Source organism: Scardinius erythrophthalmus (genome assembly GCF_964197995.2).
Source record: "Scardinius erythrophthalmus genome assembly, chromosome: 2".
Taxonomy (NCBI): domain Eukaryota; kingdom Metazoa; phylum Chordata; class Actinopteri; order Cypriniformes; family Leuciscidae; genus Scardinius; species Scardinius erythrophthalmus.
In genome coordinates this window covers 30,763,849-30,783,462 of record NC_138222.1, presented here as the reverse complement: position 1 = coordinate 30,783,462, position 19,614 = coordinate 30,763,849, and the positions used below count along the sequence as shown (strand labels likewise).

General features: G+C 39.9%; 1 protein-coding gene across 4 annotated transcripts in view; it reads left to right on the top strand.

Annotated features, from left to right (window-relative positions):
* The window catches only part of znf536 (zinc finger protein 536), a 167,203-nt gene that overhangs the window by 49,401 nt on the left and 98,188 nt on the right, over positions 1-19,614 (top strand). For all 4 annotated transcript variants that reach the window (XM_081393153.1, XM_081393155.1, XM_081393151.1 and 1 more), the window contains one exon: positions 9,978-10,091. The gene's annotated coding sequence lies outside the window, so the exon portion shown is untranslated. The remainder of the gene's footprint in view (positions 1-9,977; positions 10,092-19,614) is intronic.

Below are 19,614 nucleotides of genomic sequence, written 5' to 3'. Positions count from 1 at the left end.
TGTTACTGAGAGGGTGAGTGAGTGAGTGACAGAGAGATAAAAAGATAGAATTTACCATTTGTAAGTTAAACCCATTCCAGCTTTGCCCCAGTTTAAATTACACTGTTTTTCTTTTTTGATTTCCATTTTGCGCATAATGCCTCTCTCTCAGCATGTTTTAAGTTATATTATTAGCGGGTCTCTGGAGAGTTTCCCCCCTCGTTTTTGGGGTGGGATTCTAGGCTCTGGATGCATTAGCTCTCCGTAATTGGCGAATGATCATGGGATGGAGTGTGGATGGAGAGAGAACTCACAGCACGCACACCCACACACACACACGCGCTCGGCTCGGTGCTGTACGGCCGCGATACTGGAAGTCAGCGAGGGCCCTATCAGTCAAGCCTAATGCTCAGCCCTAATACACTTTAATAGCTTCCTCCGCTGTCTCCGATCCCTCTTCAACATTGATCTGAAATCATCTTTCTTATTCTTTTTTGGGGGGCTTTGCAGACTTTCACAGCATTTATTGCTGTCACCTGTCTCATGTGCTCAGATTAATATGGACCGATAGGGGTAGGTTGGGGAAGGAAGCCATTTATTAGCGTTCGGATGTGTGTTCGGCAAAAGGCTAGAGACTTGGCTGAGCCGACGCGGCGTTTGAAGAGCGGGCCCGTTTGAGCCCAGGATCCGTCACATGAATGTGTAAAATACCCGACGCCCGCGCAGGCTGTCACACAAAGGGCTATCACCCTATTATTCAAGAGCAGCCATGGAGCCAGGCCAGAGTAGAGTGTTTCTGGGGGGAAGGGAAAAATCGGCTTGATTGTGATTTGCCATTTATAATTGGCCAACGATGTGAAATGGTCGGCAGCCAGACTTTTTTAAAAAGGCAATCTGCGGCGGTGGAGGGGCCGATGGTTCGCTAATGACAGCTAGCGCGATACGCCTTGGGAACAGAATGGTGCTCGTGTAAGGGTAGGGAACACAAATATGTTTATCTGTAGTCAGCGATGTTTGCATGACTCAAATGGCATTGTCTATTGATTTCCTTTTCCAAAACATCGGCAACACAATGGAGCTGAAATACAGAAGCAAAAGCGAAACGTTTTTGCAATTTGAAAACAAACAAACCAAACCCATCTTTAATTCCAGAGACGCTTGGCTTATTAAAGAAGTTACGCAGATCGTTTTGGCCTTTGTTTGTGCCTGTAATCTTAAAGGGAATACTTGTGCGCAATGCTTTTCGGTCTCTGTTGCGCGTTTGTGTTTGTCCCTGGTCTGGGGAGCTGGATTTAAGCTCTGAAATGACAGAGTTCAAGGCTGATACTCCTGTTGGCAGTGAGGCATGGCAGACGATTTCTCGAGGGGGTCTGCCTCAACATTGTGAGCTCGACAAAAGATAGTATTTGATAAAGGTCCCCCTCCCCAAAAGCCCCCATAAATAATGAAAAGTTAATGAAGAGGTAACTTAATGATGTAATGAATATGGCAGCGCAAGGTCAAACAGAACTGTCGTGGGTTGGGTGGGCATGTGAAGTGCGTACTCGTCTGTGTGTGTTTGCGAGTGTGTGTGTGCAGTTTTAATGAATGTATTGTCACAGGAAGTGCGATAATGTTTAATTAGTTTCATTTGTGTGCGGCATGTTGTATGATTCTTAGATGGCCTGGTCTCAGATAAACTGTGTGTGTGTTGTGGGTTCGCTTTGCAGAAAAAAAACGTAAAAGCCTGCAGTTTGAGGGAGTGTTTCTCACAAGTGTACACCTGTGTGTGTTTATGCAAGGGAGAGTGCTTGTGAAACCCTTCTGTTTTGGACAGTTTGTTTGAAAGTGTATTGTATGCATGCTGGTCTAGTTGTAGGGTGGGGTCTAGTCTGGTGATTAAATATTGAGAAAGTCTGAATAATACGTCGGGTCCAGGTGCAATTGATAGGGCAACACAAGCAAGTGACTCAAAACACACTGTTCTGTCTGTTAGTGTGACCTAGACATGTTATATGTGCCTCAAACATGTTTTTTCACTAACTAACACTTTGCTATTTGTTATTAGACAAACAACAATCAGTGTGTGAACTCAACACCGCTGAGTTTTCTTGTTGAGGTGGTTCTGGTTTCAGTATGTTGTCCTAGTGTGTAAAGTGCCTAGTCGGCAGCAGGCAGGTAAGCACTTCGATCTGTTTCTCCTGGACTGAGGTGAGGGACTACCATGTCGGTGGTCTCAGCTTCAGCTCTGTCTGATCCGTTATAATAGAGGGAGTGTGGGGTAAAATAGTAGAGAGATGCCAGTTGGAGCCATGGTCTAGCGCTTACCGTGTGCATGCAAGGTACATTTCCTGTTCCATTTCTTTTACTCTCTCTAATTGTATTACTGGCAACAAGTTAAGTTAAATGCAGGATAGTTGATAGTCCAGGATAGTCCAGAAACATTTTTTGTCAATATTGTAATGTTATGTGCTTTGAGACACGAGTTAGTTTAATGCCTTCCCTGGTGACGTTTTAGTTTGCTCCCTGCTGTACGCGTTCTGATGGTTTGGAGGAGATGTGGTTTTGGAGACGCTCTGAAGGGAGGATGGGATCTTATGCTTTCAAAGCTAGCTTGCTATTGCTAGCCTCTCCGAAAATTGCCTACCATACCTTTAAGTCAAGTCAAGTCAAAAGTTAAGTTAAAAGGACAGTTCATCCAAAAATTCATTTACTCACCCTCATATTGTTTTAAACATGTATGAGTTTCTTTGTTCTGTTGAACACAAAAGAAGATATTTTGAAAAAATGTGGTTTCTGGTCCCCATTGACTTCCATAGTATTTTTTTTTCCTACTATGGAAGTCAATGGGGACCAGCAACTGTCTGGTTACCAACATTCTTCAAAATATCTTCTTTTGTGTTCAAATGAACAAAGAAACTGATACAGGTTTAGAACAACTTGAGGGTGAGTAAATGATGAAGTTAAGTTAAGATAAGATAAGATGTATCCTGGATTCAACAAAAACATTTGTTGTCCACAATTTATATAATTAATAGCAAAAAGGGCAAAGATAAGATTGATACATACTGTAAGTGTAATACGTTAGTCATTTGAAATATTTAGAATATTATTATGGCCATGATGAGTATGAGATTAATATTTTAATTATCTTAATAGTTATTTTTCATATCACGTAATGCAAACCCATCCATTGATATCTGTGATAAAATCCTCATATGATGTAGACGTCATTGGTAAGTATTAGATCACAGCACAGACAGCAGATGCTTGGCCAGCACTTTCATATGCAGTCAGAGAAATCTCGAAACAAGACCGGACTCACACAGGGACCCTAGCGAGGGGTCAGTGAGTTTTTATCTGTGTCTCCTGAAACATTTACAGTTCCCCGACAGCTCTAGCGCTGGCCAGGCGTGATTTGTAGTTCATGTGCAGATGTGTTGCTGAGAGACGTTTTAATGTGACGGGCGAGACGGTTCTCAGTCTGTCTCTGCGGGTTTATGGAGGAGCTCCGTGTCTGCGTCTCAATCTTTGAGACCTCCCCCCGTGCTCCCAGACTCCCTATCTCTTCGCTTAACAAGCCTGAGGTCATGAAGAAATAGCACAGTGCCCCACTTAACCCAAGGTCAGGTCCCTGAGTTGATTCGCCGTATGCTGTCATAAGAGCCTGACAATAAAAGCAGGGATGGATTCGCTCTCTCTCATGTTAACCTGAATTGGTTTGCTTGCCTTTTTATTGCCTGTCTCCTGACAGCTATAGGCGGACAGGTAACAATCATCCTAAAGTTTAACAGTATATAGTGTAGGGGAAAGAATTACAGCTTGCGGAGTGAATGGGAGCAGCAGGGAATGTGTGCTGTGGCCGTGGTGACTGTGAGGAATGTCTTTAAAGTGAAATCATTTCCTTTTCGTAATCAAAATATGACAGACCTCTGAAGTCCCATCTGCACGCCTGGAGCTGCTCTGAATGGGCAAGACGATGGAGCGATATCATGCTCTGAGGTTATGGGTAGGAGTTTTGACGCCTTCGCTCGTGGCAGTTCCCACTTGCTGAGTCTCAAAGCTCATCGGAAAGGGAAAAACCTAAAATATCACTAGTAGCGTATGCCAGCTTTAGTCTCTCGGCCGGTACATGCAATGCTCTCACGTTTCAGTGGGGAAACAGAGCAGCCAGTTTGACGGACAGATTAAGGGAGGCCTGTGGACCTTTACCATATGTCGAAGTGTGGTTAGCTCACAGATTGTCGCGTCCATCTCAGCCTTCCCACCTCATCACCCTGGAGGCTTGAGCATGAGGTTTATTAAGTGTGAATGGTGTGGTCGGGGTGGCGCGTGCCTCATGAGCTCTGTTGTCTCGTGCGCTCTGGGAAAGCACCTGTGTAACAATGCAAGTCTTAAAATGTTTGTGGTGGCACAGGGCAAATCATTGAGGAGAAGGCATTGTTAAAACACATCTGCTCTGCCATCTGATCTGGCTCAGTGTCATGTCTTCAAGGCCATATTTCATTTCTGCCTTTAACAATGTAGAGCCCACCAGGGGTATGTGGACCCCAGGGGGTACTTAATCAGCTTCCAGTGGGGTACTTGAAAAGTTTTTTTCCTTATTTTATATACATTACAGTACGTGACATGCACATTTGGTACCAGTTACAACTGAATATATAGATATTTTATACTTGTTTTCATTTGCTGTATTTAAAGTTCATCATAAAAGGAAAACAGACTTTTTTGTACTTTTGTTAAACGTCCCATCTGAATTTCATCTATAAATAAAGTTGTGCTATTATTATGTCATTATTACCGCTGATAATAATAATAATAATAATAATAATAATGATGAGATTTGTTATTATTATTATTATTATTATTATTATTAAAGTTATATTAGTAGTATGTAGTTTTTTGTATGAAGGGGCTGTAGGGATACATGAGAAAAACAAGTTTTACTTTATTAATGCCACTAACAAAGATTATTCACTTTCAGTTGCAGTAAATATACAGGACAGTCAAACATGTGCAATTCTGCAACCAAAATGAAAGAACAAAATAACAAAGCTAAGGCCTCAAGCAGAGAAATTAAACAACTCAGGCTGCTTGGACATAAATAGTTTAATCTTTGCTTCATAAATCAGGTGGTGAGCATTAATTTGGCCTGAGCGAGGCCTTCAGGTTCACACTTGGTCCTGTGTAAACATGTTTTCTAGTCAGTCCTCCTCTAGAATGATCCACAGAGCCGTAATCAAAAACAATAACCATTGGAAAGCGTAAACGTTTCAGAGCGTCGTTGAGAAGTATGAAATAATAATCTGTGTGTGGCCTGGCGAATGCTGAGAATGCAAACATTTCACAATAAAGTTGTTTAAATAGAGACCTTGGCATCGATGACTAAGAGATAGGACATGCTGCGTTAATTACACCCGCTCATAAAAATAAACCACCGCTTTAAAATATGACTCTCCATACTACGGGATTTAACCTATTAAACGGCAGTGAGGTGTGTTGCTCATATGTGAAGGAAGGGTGTATTGTTTAAAGTAAAAACACAACAAGCTCAGAAAGAGATAAAGAGAGAGAGAGAGGGAGAAAAAGGCCAAATAGCTGTACAATCAACAAAGGAACAGAGTGTTTACTCTGAACTTAAAGACTTTTGAATTATTCCCCAACATTGTGTGGCATTAGGACGAGAAAACAGCTCGGCTAAGTGCACGTTTATTATTTTTAAACCGTGTGAAAAGTAATATGCTTTAAGGAGCCAGCAGATGTATTGGTAGAGCTATAGAGGGCCCACACATAAAGTTTGAAGTGAGTTAAATTTCATCAGGGGGTGGCGAGAAATTGATTATTTTCCTTGAGCATGGACTTAAGTTTTAAAGTTCACTGCCGGGTGGCCCATTCCTATTATCCATGTTAACATAAGAATAGAGGATAGGAAGGAGGCTGGGCTAGAAAGAGAGACACAAAATGAGAGAGAAAGAGTGAGGGTTACTGGTTTAAATGAACTTCTGCATAGCATTAAGTGCTTAGAATGTCACATGTTCACTTTCACTTCCCACTTTTACTTATGAAGTCCAAGAATCTCAGGTAATGGCATATCAGGGATGTCTTGAGCATTCTTGGCAGTCCTCAAGATTTGAGTCCAACCGGTTTTTTGTAGGCCACACGACAAGCACACGTTCCCAGCTTAGACGCCTGGCTAGAGAACAAGGAACCCGGTCACAGAAGCGGCGCGCTCCGGCTAATCACGTTACACTGTTTTTGCTTCACATTACACTTAGTTTACCCCCGAAAACGATTCAAGGGAGCCATGACAACTCTTCAGTCTGAGAAGAGGCATGCCGTTATGAATAAATGTTTGTATACATTTTTTTGTGGATCTTGGAGTGTGCACATGGTGAACGGACTGTGCTTAAAGACATCTGGATGCGATGGAATAGAATTTGTTTAAACAAAATGAAGCCCCTCTCTCTCCACCTGGAAAGCCACCCAGAGCGCACACTGCTCATCACTACATACTTGTGCAGTGATTTTAATCGGACTGTATTGAAAGATATTTCAGTACAGCAATATGAAGGCTTTTGAAAATGTGTGATGACTTTCACAGCTCTTACTGAAAGAGTCAACATGGATACCGTGACTTTACATGTGCCGGAACTGAGGGGGAAAACACTGATGAACTTGTTCCATTAAGGTTTAACAAATTCTAAACATAATCCTCCTTTTTTTCTTCTTCTTCCTCCTCCTCTTCTTCTTCTTCTTCTTCCTCTTCTTCTTCTTCTTCTTCCTCCTCCTCCTCTTCCTCCTCCTCTTTGTTTTTTGAATTTGTAGTCACATTATTCATGTTTACACTTTCCTGTTATATTATTATATTGAAGACAAGTGAATAAGCTAGATAGTTTTATGCACTTCTTAAAAATAAATATTACATTAATTAATAATAATAATGAATAATAAAAATGTTCCTCTTTATTTTATTCATTATTATTATTATTATAATTATTAGTCATAATTAAGTGATAGTCACAAGTATTAGTCACAAGTGCTTAAGCTATGTAGTTTTATGCACTTTTTGAAATAAATATTACATAAATGAATAAATTAATTAATAATAAAACATTTATAAATTTTATTCACCAAATTTTTATTATTATTAGTCATAATTACAGCATATCATGTTTTGAATTTGTACATTATTATTATTATTATTATTATTTAATACGTATTTATTTTAAAAAGTCCATAAAACTATGTAGCTTATGCACTTGCCTTTAATTTCTGTATTCAGATATTTAAAATTCTGGAGCTATTCAAAGTTATATAATGTTCTCGTGGAAAGCTTAAAAAGGAAGAAAGAAATAAAAGATGTCAGCTAAATTTACGGCTAACAGTATTTTAATGAAGCATTTCTATTTTCGCACTTAATGGTATTTCTTTTTAAGCTGGACTTCACATGTAAATAATGAAGCATCTAAATGTAAAATACTCCTCTGTGATCTATGGCATATTAATCAGCATGTTTAATGAGCGACTGCTGATGAAGGATCAGACAAGGGAAGGGTGCTAGAAGGTATGTGCAAATAAGAGACACCTATGGATTGATCAGCCTCTTAATTCTATTTTAACAAATAGTCCCGGAGTCTTGGATGGCTGTGCGGGAACATGACTAGGATAATAAGCATCATGGAAGCTAATCAGATTTCTAAGAGGAATTGATTGTTGGTTTTGCAGAAAGAGCAGAAGAAGGCATGACAATAAGCTGAAATTTAAGTGTTAATTTTTATGCTAATCTTCCAGCAATCTCCACGTGATGCAATTTGCTCCCCTGCTCCGCAGATATGAAATTGTCCCGCTCACAGAGAAAATGTCAGCTTGCCAGACCCTGAAAGCTTGTAATTTATTAGGTATGTTTCTATTAGTATGTGTCACACTTGTTAGCCAGCATCTCTATCTCTCTCTCTCTCTCTCTAGCACACTTTTGCACATGCAAACTCCCATACTCAGACTAGAGCGCTCCATGTGTTTGACGCTCAGCCCGCGGCCTTAAAGAGCGTCTCAGCTCAGTGGCTGTAGCACCAGGGCATTAATGTATTATCATATATCGGGTGGTCCTTGCCCTGTGGACAAAAGGCTGTTTAATACAATTTAATGACATTCCCGAGCAGGAGGGAGAAAGGGGGAAAGAAAGGGCAAAGCCCAGATTAAATTAGCATTTGTGGTTCTTATAGTTCACCCATGCAAAACTTAGCAACAGAAGCGCTATGACTCCACCCCTCCATCCCCCTTTCCTTTTTTCCCCGTTGTCTCTAGAGGAAACAGAGCGACGGCGTAGAGTGAGAGTTCAAGTAAGAGTAGAGTTGGATAAACTGAACGTAACACGGGTTGCAGCTCATAACCTGTCAGCGACGCTCATGTTCCCTAAAGGCCACAGCTTGATTGATTTCCTGTGCGGCGCAGTGATGTCATCCACACGAGACGCAAGGAGCTGACAGCCGATGCGTTTAGTCATCTCTGTGGCCGTGCCGTTTACCGACATGGGTTTCTTTGTCTTCATCTGTCTCTGCCTCTCTTTACACATCTCTATCTCTCTTCTTTCCATCCTCTCTCCTTCTCTCTCTCTCTCTGTCTCTCAAGCACAAACCCTCCCCTCATTTCCTCCCTGTTTGTGTTGTGTAAGGAAGCCAGTGCCGGGCATCCAGTGTTACACTCAGCGTACTCTGTGTAGAAGGTTTGGATGCAATTCACATATAGGTCAATTAAATGCGCCAACATCTGCTCTCTTCTAACCATTTGCATACAGTATTCATATGTTAATGATGTCCCTTGTTTTGTGTGTGTATGTTTGTGTGTGTGTTTTTCACTTCCTCCCCTCCTCCTTGTCTTTTTGTTAAAAAAAAAAAATTCAGAGATAGAATTTTTTTGGATTCAAACTGCTTCATGTGGCGACTCCAAACCGGATAGTGTCATCCTATTTTTATTTCCTCTCCCTCTCTTTCTCTCGCTCTTGCTGAAAGCAGAAACTCCTTTACTGTGAGCGGCGGGCTTGTTCAGCTGCCATTGGCCCTGATTTGAACAAGAATCCTTCCACTGTAGCTGCAAAGGAAGTCCTTGCCTTTGGAAAGCAGCTTAACGCCTTATAAATCAGTGATGAGGCAGATGGACCAGCGATAATCTATTTAGAATGCCTCACAGCAAATATTGTCGTACAGATGATTAGAGATTGAGCTATTTTAACTCGGCCTTCTCCGCCCTCTCAGCAAATCTTCTGCTTCTCTGAATGATTTAAATTGGAGAGTTTCTTCTTTCCCCCCTGCTTTTCCTCCCTAAATATATCTGCATTTTCAAATCGCTCACTTGCTTTTGCACGGGGGAAACGAAGTGGTGAAGTGTACGTGTTTTACGCCGCCATTTTCTTGGCAGGCTTCGTGGCGTGCCACGGAACAAAGAGAGCAGGGAAATGGGCCTGAGCCAACAGGCTAATGACAAAACGCATGCTTCTTAACCCAATATTAGTAGGGGGACGCGGCAGGAGCACGGCTGTACGTGAGGGCTGAAGCCGCACCGAAGGCCCCCCGTTTCGCTTTGGTGGTCGATAGGTCCAGATTTAGCATGAGGCCACGGAAGACGGGCCGGACGATGGATGGATAGAGAGGGAGAAAGAGAGAGAGAGGGAGGGAGGGAGGGATGGAGGGAGGGAGGGCGGAGTGCGAAAATGAAGTGGAGGTTGTCAGATGTGGCAGCTGCTTGGAATCCTGATAAATATAAGTCCTTATTGATCGGCTGAAAATGAAAGATCCCAGAGTGGCGTGCAGTATTTAGCTTCTTGTCTGCCGAGCGCGTCAGCGGTGGCCTTGCCTTGCTGGGATAGATTTTCAGAAGCGCTCTGAGCCAAGGCTTTGATTTCATCTTTAACCTTTTTCGGCTGCTTTTCCTTGACCTCTGTGCTACTGCTGTGATTCAGTGAATTTGTTACATTTGGCCTGACATCCTCTCTCTCTCCCTCTCTCTCTCTTTCTTGCTGACAGAGTAAGACTCATCGCTGCTGTCATCGCTTGTTGCCGTACAGACTCAGTGGCGGGGTGAGTCACGGTCTCTTCAACCTGACGGGCCCCGGACCAGTATGCTGTTAGAGTGATCAGGTAAGCAAAGTTCACCTCATGCCCCACACCACTCCTCCTTTCGGTAGTTGTAACGTGACACCGCTCCTGGACCAGATACAGGACATACATTTCTGATCCCAGATCTGTGCGCTTGAGTGGTCCTTAGATAAGACATGAAGCATGCTCACTTACCCGTTGGTCTCAAATCATCAGTGTCAGGATGAGATTAACTGATCCCAGAGTCTGATCCCTAACAGACAGTCGATTTGAAGTGGCACGTTTTGTGCCGAACGGTTGTAATCTTCTCCTGCGATGTGTCTTTAAGCCGAACACCTAAATGACATATAAAAGCCCAATTTAGAGTGATTGCTTCTCCAATTTGCTCTTCTATCTGGTTCAAGCTTCTTCAGTGACATGTTTCATGTGTGGCCATCATGAATTTTCTTTTCTTTTTTTAAGATCGAAATACATATAAAAGATATACAGTAGGGTAGACCGGAGCTAGTTGTCTAAAGGGTTGTATCTTAGTATCTAAAAGATTTTGCGTCAAAAGTCGGATTACTTGTGTGTTAGCTGTGGTTTTGTATGTGAGTTTCAAACATGCTCTCAAATGATAATTTTATTGAACTTTACTATCCAACTTTTCAAAATTATAATATCATCATATTAATACATGATGTTGATATGATGATAACATGTTCAACATAGATAATAATAATAAATGTTTCTCTTTTGGAATTAAAATAGCCCCACATCATCACATAGCCTTCACCGTTCCTAGAGATTGGCATGGAGTACTTTACATAAGATCATCTCTCAATGCAAATCAAACCAGCTATTAGACTAACTGAAATAAAACCATGCCAATCTCTAGGTATGGTGAAGGCTATGTGATGATGTGGGGCTATTTTAATTCCAGAGGCCAAGGGAACTTTATCAGGATGCATAGTATCCTGGCTCCATGAAGTAACTGGCCTTTAAAAATAAAAATCTGCCTGGCTCTATGGGAATTTAACATAAGGGTGTCCAAACTTATGCACCCTGTATTTTAAGGAAGAATATTTATTTATTTACGATACATTATTCATTCACAAAGAAAATTGGTGTCCTTAAAGGTTGGATTTTTCCTATTTTTTTTAAATTAAGGCATTAAGTTCAATTTCCAAAAGATGATTTTTTTATTCCTCTTTTTAGTCAACTTTAGTATGGGTGTCTAAACTTATGCATAGCACTGTATATATATATATATATATATATATATATATATATATATATATATATATATATATATATATATATATATATATATATATATATATAAGAAAACAGTTATATTCAATTGTAATCATATTTTACAATATTACATTTTACTGTGTTTTAATAAAAAGCAGAGACTAATTTTAAAAACATAAAAAAACTTACGTAATCATAAATCTTTGTATGGTAGTGTATATTTAGACTAGAGTCAGCAAAATGTCAGGGCAGGGTAAGTTGTTTTAAAGAGTAAATTTGATTCTATTTATTAATTAAAATCTCAGAAGTCCAAATTAATTGTTGTATATTTTGTATGTTACCTTGTACATTTCTGAATGTTTCATGAATTAAATTTTCAAATCATTTTACATTTTGCTTAATTATTGGCAGATTCCATTATGATAACTTACCTTATATATTGCGATGACATGCCTGACTTTCAGGAAAATTAAAATTGAATTTCAATAATAAACACAGCCAGAGAAATATATACACAAATATTAACACGGGGGTTAAAGGTGTGTCATGCATTTTATTGCATGTTTGGATCATTAAGGGTGATCTTTTAATCAAAATCAAGAATGAAAAAAGGCAGTAATGATTTAAAACAATTTTTTTAGGGGAAATTAGAGGTAAAAGCAGCCCATGAATAAAAAGTCTCCTCCTCTTCCTCCTCCTCCTCCTCCTCCTGAACAATGCTCCAGCACACTTTTAGATAGATTATAAATCCCCTATGAGAGAGCCTGCAACAGCTGTTGGCAGACATACTAGATATGAGAATAGCAGCATAGGATGAAGGAGCATTAAAAATTAATATGCTATTTAGCCTAGGTGTATTTTAGGTATTTGACATTTTCATGTCCGGGAAAGACTAAATTTATTCATAGTACAGAAAAAAATAAAAAATAAAAATAGAAAAAAATAAAAAATAAAAAGATTGGGAAGGGGTGGTAAGAGCTGTAAGCGGAGGCCTCTGATTTTTTTCTCCCCTTTTCTTTTTTTATGGTCACCCTTTCATTCAGTAATGATAGGTGTTAAGACATCGTCTATGAAGGAGACTGGAGCCCATTATGGGCACAGTAATAATTAGCACATGCCACAAAGAGAACCGATTGCCTCTTAAGCCTCTGCTTAATGCATTTTTTGTTGCATTGTTTTGCTATTTTTATTTCTATTTATTTTGTTTTCTGGCGTTTTTTCCCTTCTCTTTGTGTTTTGTTGAATGGTTAAAGGAAGTGTGTGTGTGTGTGTGTGTGTGTGTGTGTGTGTGTGTGTGTGTGTGTGTGTGTGTGTGTGTGTGTGTGTGTGTGTGTGTGTGTGTGTGTGTGTGTGTGTGTGTGTGTGTGTGTGTGTGTGTGTGTGTGTGTGTGTGTGTGTGTGTGTGTGTGTGGACGAGACAGTGAGAGTGGAAATCCCAGCTTCAGTAGTGATTAATTACTAATACTCCCTCAGAACATCTCTCTATCCCTGACTATCTAATCACACTGAAATCTAAGACATGTCCTGAGAGGAGAAGAGACGATAGGACTACATGGACCATCTCTCTCTTCATTGTAACTTTATCAATCTCACAATCTCTTTTCTTTTTCCTTAAAGGAACAGTTCACTCATAAATGAATAATTTACCCACCCTCATGTTTTTCAAAACTTTCTAAGGGACTTATTTATAATAGAATGTCCAAGCTGCTCTGTTCTATACAATGAAAGTTGATGGTGACCACAGCTGTCAAGCAAGATTTTCAGTGAATAATGAAAAACACTTCAGTCTGTTAGAGTGCAACATTTGGGTATTAGTAGTAAAAGTCGCATTCATTTTCTACATAGGGGAATTGATTTTTAACAAAAAAAAAACGTATAAACCTTTTAAAGTCAGACCTAATGTGAACTATGAAGTTGTTATGAACCCAATTGTTATTATTACTTGTAAAATATGTTTATCAAAAGAATTCCTGGTGAAAATAACCCATAACCCAGGATTATCCCAGACAGGAAATATCCACCAATGAAACACTGATAATGACATAATAGTAGATGTAATCTTTCTTCACTATCAAACTTCTTAATTATATACTGTATATATTTATAATTCTATATTTAAAAATATATGCATATTTTTCTATAAACAAACTATATTGTTTCTATACTGTATATCTTTAAATGAATATTTTTAATGTTATATTTTTTTATTAAATTGTCATCTGCAGTGCTGGAATTTTCTCCCATTTAAGTACACAGTCTTGTATCCTTGTATTTTGATTGATTTTCAAATAATTGTTCCATTAAATCATATAACTGTTGCACTCTATAGACCTTAAAGGACAAGTTCGTTATTTTACACTTAAAGCCCTGTTTACAGATCGTTTCTGATGAAATAGAGCGGTTAAGATAAAATTTTGGACAAATGCTGCTGTCCCGAGAATTTTAGGTTTCTTTCGCTTTCCCCCCACCAGTAGACTGGGTGTATAGGTGCACTCGAACACTCCTTCCTGTGGACCTATTTTTCCAAACGCCTCACACCCGTAGATTCTTCCGTTGAGAGCTTGAATAATAGACACTCCAGCCCAGTTGGTGGCGATAATGCACCTTTGCAAGCAAACCACTGACATTTTATTGTTTGCGATCCGCCGAAAAAAAAAAAAAAAAAAACACGAAGAAGAAGAAAACAACCCCTGAACCCCATTTCAGTTTCCGGCGGCGGAGTAATACCGTACCTCACAGCACATCCAATGCAAGTCAATGGAGTTGGACAAAAACTACGATAAAACCTGTTGGAAAGCATCTTTTGCAGCGATTTTTGTGTGAGCATATCAGTGGACATCCCTGACCACTCGGTGAGTTTCACGTCTTTGTAAACGAAAGTTTAATGTGTTTTAGGAAGGAGTGTTCGAGTGCACCTATACACCCAGTCTACTGGTGGGGGGGGGGGGGAAGCGAAAGAAACCTAAAATTCTCGGGACAGCAGCATTTGTCCAAAATTTTATCTTAACCGTTCTATTTCATCAGAAACGATCTGTAAACAGGGCTTTAAGTGTAAAATACCGAACTTGTCCTTTAAGCGCCAGAGAAACGAGGGCGCCGCCATCTTTAGAATATTGTCTTTGAACTTCCGTTTTTGCAGTCGCTCTGTATATTTCTATGGCATTGCTGTCCTGGAGTAATTCGCTTTTGAAGTGGATTTACTTAATATAAAGTTAACGAAAGTTATCATGAGGATTGTAATGTTTAAAGCAGATGTCTCAACAAATGTCAGTAGACCGGGAAGATTTTAAAACGAGCCGTTCATTCCTAAATACGCAAGATCGCTGTGAAAATACAGACCGGAAGTCAAAAGACAACGAGCGCAGCGCTGAAAAGTGGCGGGGCTACGTAAGGTTTATAGCTCAGGCGACTTGAAATAGAGTTCATAAGCCATAAGGACCACATTTATGATGCATGAATTGTACATTTTAACTGTGCATTTTTGCTCCTTTTTGCAGAGTGACAGTTCCAGTCCCCATCCACTGTCATTGTATTGAATAGAGCAGCTCGGACATTCTGCTAAGTTTCGCCTTTTACATTCCACTGAGAAAATAAACTCATATGTAAATGATACAGAATTTTATTTTCAGGTGAACTATCACTACCCTTCTTCGCTTCCTTTATCCCTCTCTAACGCTCTTCCTCTCTTCTCTCGTTAATTTGCAATCAGTCCATATGTGTCTCGCCTGGATTTTTGTAACATGCTCCACTCCCCCTCATTTCACCCTCTCTCCTTCTCTCCCTCTCTCAGGTGTTATATATATACATACACTGTTACTCCCTGAGGTAATATTTAGCAATAGCATGTTTAACACCACAACCCTCCAGTCACAGATCCTCACATCATGCTTAAAAAACAGAGACGGGTGACATGCTTCTGAATCTGCTACGTTTCTATCTCAGAAGAAAACGTGGCTTTTATTTAACAGTTATAGCTATTACAGGATCACACACACACACACAAAAAATCTCAAGGCAGGGATAATTTCCATAGATATCTCTCACTACAAAGAAAGCTGGAAATCAAAGCGTTGCCATCATTTAAAGAAAGACAGACTTTTCGAATGACACTCTTCATTTTTTTATTTTTCGACTGGTGAAGTATTTGCATAGCTGAAGTTAGCAGTCTCTCTTGACAGGTTGGGGAGAACAAACAAAACCACTCTCTCTAGAGACTCTCTCCTCCACGTAAGGTGATGCAAGCTTACATATATTAACAGCGCGTTGTACAATTGTACTAACTATCACAATGAGCGTCTACCCAAAGTCCTCAGTTTCGTCTGTTTCTGCGCTGAGAGTTTTGGCAGCCTGGTGTCACCGTTGTCAGAGTTGCACGAAAGTAGCCATGTTTGATGTTCCTGATGTTTGTAGCTACTCGCCGGCTGTGTTTGGACATGTGCGACAGAGTCCTCTGCCCCTTCGGGTCAGCATGCGTGCGAGCGTGCGTGTTTCCCCATGTGGCGGGAGGGTTGGAGTGTCAGAGTGGATGTGCCTTTGAGGCCATAGCGCAGCAGATTAGCGTCTTTTCTTATCATTCAAATCGAGTCTCCGCTCCCTTTGAAAAACATATTGTACACATCTCAACCCACACCCAACCCACCCCCACCAACCCCCCGTCGCCCCTGACTACAATCTGCGGCCATGATGGCTGCCTCCGAGGAGCTTCCCCGAGCTGCTTGTGGAAAGAGAGAGAGAGAGAGAGAGAGAGAGAGAGAGAGAGAGAGAGAGAGAGAGAGAGAGAGAGAGAGAGAGAGAGAGAGAGAGAGAGAGAGATCGTCAAGGGACGGCGGAGGGAGGGGTCGTCCATCCCGAACCCTCTCCCACATCATCAGAGTGTGATTGCAGCTGGGTAATTGATATATGGCTGTGGCTGTCTCTTCTCCTCACCCTTGTTAAGGTCAACTTATCTACATTTCACCCCTTATTTCTCCACTCCCATTATATTCCCCCACAGATATTGACTGACTGGTGCGGCCTGTTCTCCTGAAAATATGAATCGAGGATGAAACAAGCGAGCGCTCGCGCGCACACGAGAGACAGCGACGTAGAGGAAGGGGGAGCTGCCTCTATTCCGGTGCCTAACCCTTGCCTGTTATCAAAGTAACTTCCAGCTTATTAGTAACAAAAGGCCTTTTTCTCCTGCTCTCATCCCTCCCCCTCCTCCTTCCTCCTTTGTGCGGGCCGTGTTCTCTAGCGCTTCCTGAATTAAACTGCTGGCTTCCTGTTCTTTTATATGCATGGCCACATCTGGGGGAGCTTGCTCGCAGCCCCGCTGCTTAATAACAATCACCTTCCCTTTCAGTCGCCCCTGATTGTTTCTAATTCACTCTGACAGATAGTGGCTGACAAGCCGCCCGCGCCTCCTCCCTCCGTGACCCCGGCTCACTCACCATACTTATACCGCCTGTCATTTTTAATATTTGATTTCGCTTTTAAAGTTATGTGTTTTAGTCCAGTGATGAAATCAGTGTTTAACCGAAACACAAAATGGATCTCTCTCCCACTTTCTCTGGGCTTCTTTTTTGGCTCTTTTCCTGCTCTTTCTTCCTTCGCTCTTTCTCTCTCTCTGTGGTTTTTCTGTTCATTGGAGACAAAGGGATGAAGGTTGTTTAAATGCCATGCGGGGTGGCACGATGGTGCGTCGTGCTATGGCATTGTGGAGATGTTTTTTTTTTTTTTGTTCCTGATGGAGTCCATCTGGACGTCTGGTCCGGAGGACTCTATAAAAGCTGGTGGATTGGATGGAGTCATGGCCACATTTTCCATTTATTAATGTGAAAGAAAGTGTGAAGCATAGCAAACATTTTATTCGACAATTACTCACCAGTGGCTTCAGGCTCATAGATTTGTGGAGGGTTCACTCAAGTCGTTCCCAGTTGATATCCATTAAAGACACGTAGACGTGCATTATTTATATGTATTTATTTTTTTGACAGCATGGGGCCACTACTAGATTCTTGACAGAATGGATGGATGCATTGACAGCTAGATGGATTGCATTTTGCGAGAAATCCATTTAGTTATTCAATCAAAATACAACCCAACTTTGAAAATATATATATCTTTAGTCAGTTCAGTGATGTTGTGTTAAGAGCCTTCCAACCGCAGTTCAAGATCTGTATGTTCAACGCTCATGTTCTGTTTGACTTTGTTGATATGTGTAAATATGGAAGTATATAGATAACAATATTTATTTTCCTTATTATATATTATTAACAATATTATCGTTAATAATATATAAAAATGAAAAAAATGTGTTATATTGATTGTAATAATATAATTATTATAATAATATAATTCAAAATAGAAAAAAATAAACTTCTTTATTGTTATTTATTGTGTTATTATTATTATCTTTTTGAATTATTTGAATGATCCTCTCAAATCATATAATTTTTGTTTAATAATTAATAATCCTATTAATCATATTTATTATTATTAATAATAATAATTGAATGCTTATACATTAGCAAATATATATATATATATATATATATATATATATATATATATATATATATATATATATATATATTATTGGAGGACAGTTGAAGTTTACTAGTTTTTGTTTATAAGAATATGTTATGTCAGACTGATACTCTTACATGAATGATTTTGACAAGAAAAGGGCATTGAGGGCTAATATAATTATCAAAGCCACAGAGAAAGTGTGTAAGGAGGAAGATAGAAACCGCCGAGAAACATCTTCCTGCTTCTTGACAGCTATCTTTCTACCTAGCAATTTACCTTAAACTACAGTACTTAACAGTTTCAGAGCAATTTTAATCAAACACTTCCAGCCTCACATACTCGCATCATTATTTTTACAAAGCACCATGTATAGTTCTTTAATCAGTCAATCACGAAGTCTGTGCCATCATAATGCACCCCTCACGCTTCCTGTTGTTCAAACACTATCACAGTTGAAATCAATAGAATTGTATTTTTAACTCACTTCAATCAAAACACCCACACTGTTTGTGTACTCTGCTCTCTCCATCAATAGTCTTAAGACCAAAAACTAAACTATTGCGTTGATGTTCAACCTACCGAACACACAGGCGTCGCTTCATTCCGGGAAGCGACAGTGCCTTGGGCGCGCCCAAGTCCAGTTTTCCTTCTTTTCTTTTTTTTTTTTTGAATGACAGAAACATAACTAATTGGAGAACCACTGCATGTTTTCACTAAAGGCACAATTTAATTACATTTGAACCGAGAATGAGTATTTTGGGAATGTGATATATTCGTTCAAACAAATGGAGCGAGAGAAATGCAATATTTGTTTTGCTTTGATTAGCAGATTGGCAGGGACGTTTTGTTGTTGTTGTTGTTGTTGTTGTTTTTTTTCTCCCAGAAATGAACCAAAAATCTTTCCTCAAGTCAAAACTTTTGGGATCCTGTTTTACCTACAAGGTTCAGCCGCCTCAAGCCCATCCTAAAGTGATAATACCACTGTTTAAATCGTAATAATCCTTGTCCGGAGGGTCTGTGACTGTTGCGTACATACATTAGCCAGCTTGTAGCCTTATCTGTCCTGTAGTGGCACTGCTGATAAATACTTTATTAATAACTTTCTAAATAATGTAATGTGTATTGTTGTCTCCGAGGTTGTATTAATAAACATGAAGGAATTTATTTGTCTTTAACAAAGACTGATTAATGCACATTAGCGTGTGGATTCCCAATTCTTGCAGTCTTCTCTTCCCAGCCCATAGAAAGAAAAAACACACCCATCAGCATTAAATATTTATGGCATAATATTAATGGTTTTGTAAAGAAAATAACAAGTTATTAATCCTCTGATTAACAACTGATTAACCTTTTTATTAAACACGTGATCCGTGCTTCGTGGATTCAGGATGTGTCGCTCGAGTGTGCTGCGGAATAATTATTTTTGTGTCTTTTTTAATTGCAAAAATTGCACGGATGAATTGTTTTTCTGCCCTTTTTTTCTTTTCAAACATGCACAGATAGAGACGGATACGGCATCATCGACACAATATTTTGTCGACGTAAAGCGACCCCAGCGCATCCTACAAAAAAAAACAAAAAAACATGAACTAAATATAGCAGGACATGTCTGCGGACAATGAGGTTTAATTCTCGCATCCGTTTATTCCCGTGTTATTGGCATGTGTGGGAAAATAGGGAGAATGCACGCACTGCTAAAGGACAAGCGCCCCTCTTTCTCTCTATCTGTCTCTGCTCATCTCACTGCCATTGTGTGTATTTTTAGGTCTTGCCTGAGTCAGTTCAAGCACAATTATGCTTATGTTTCACACACGCCAAG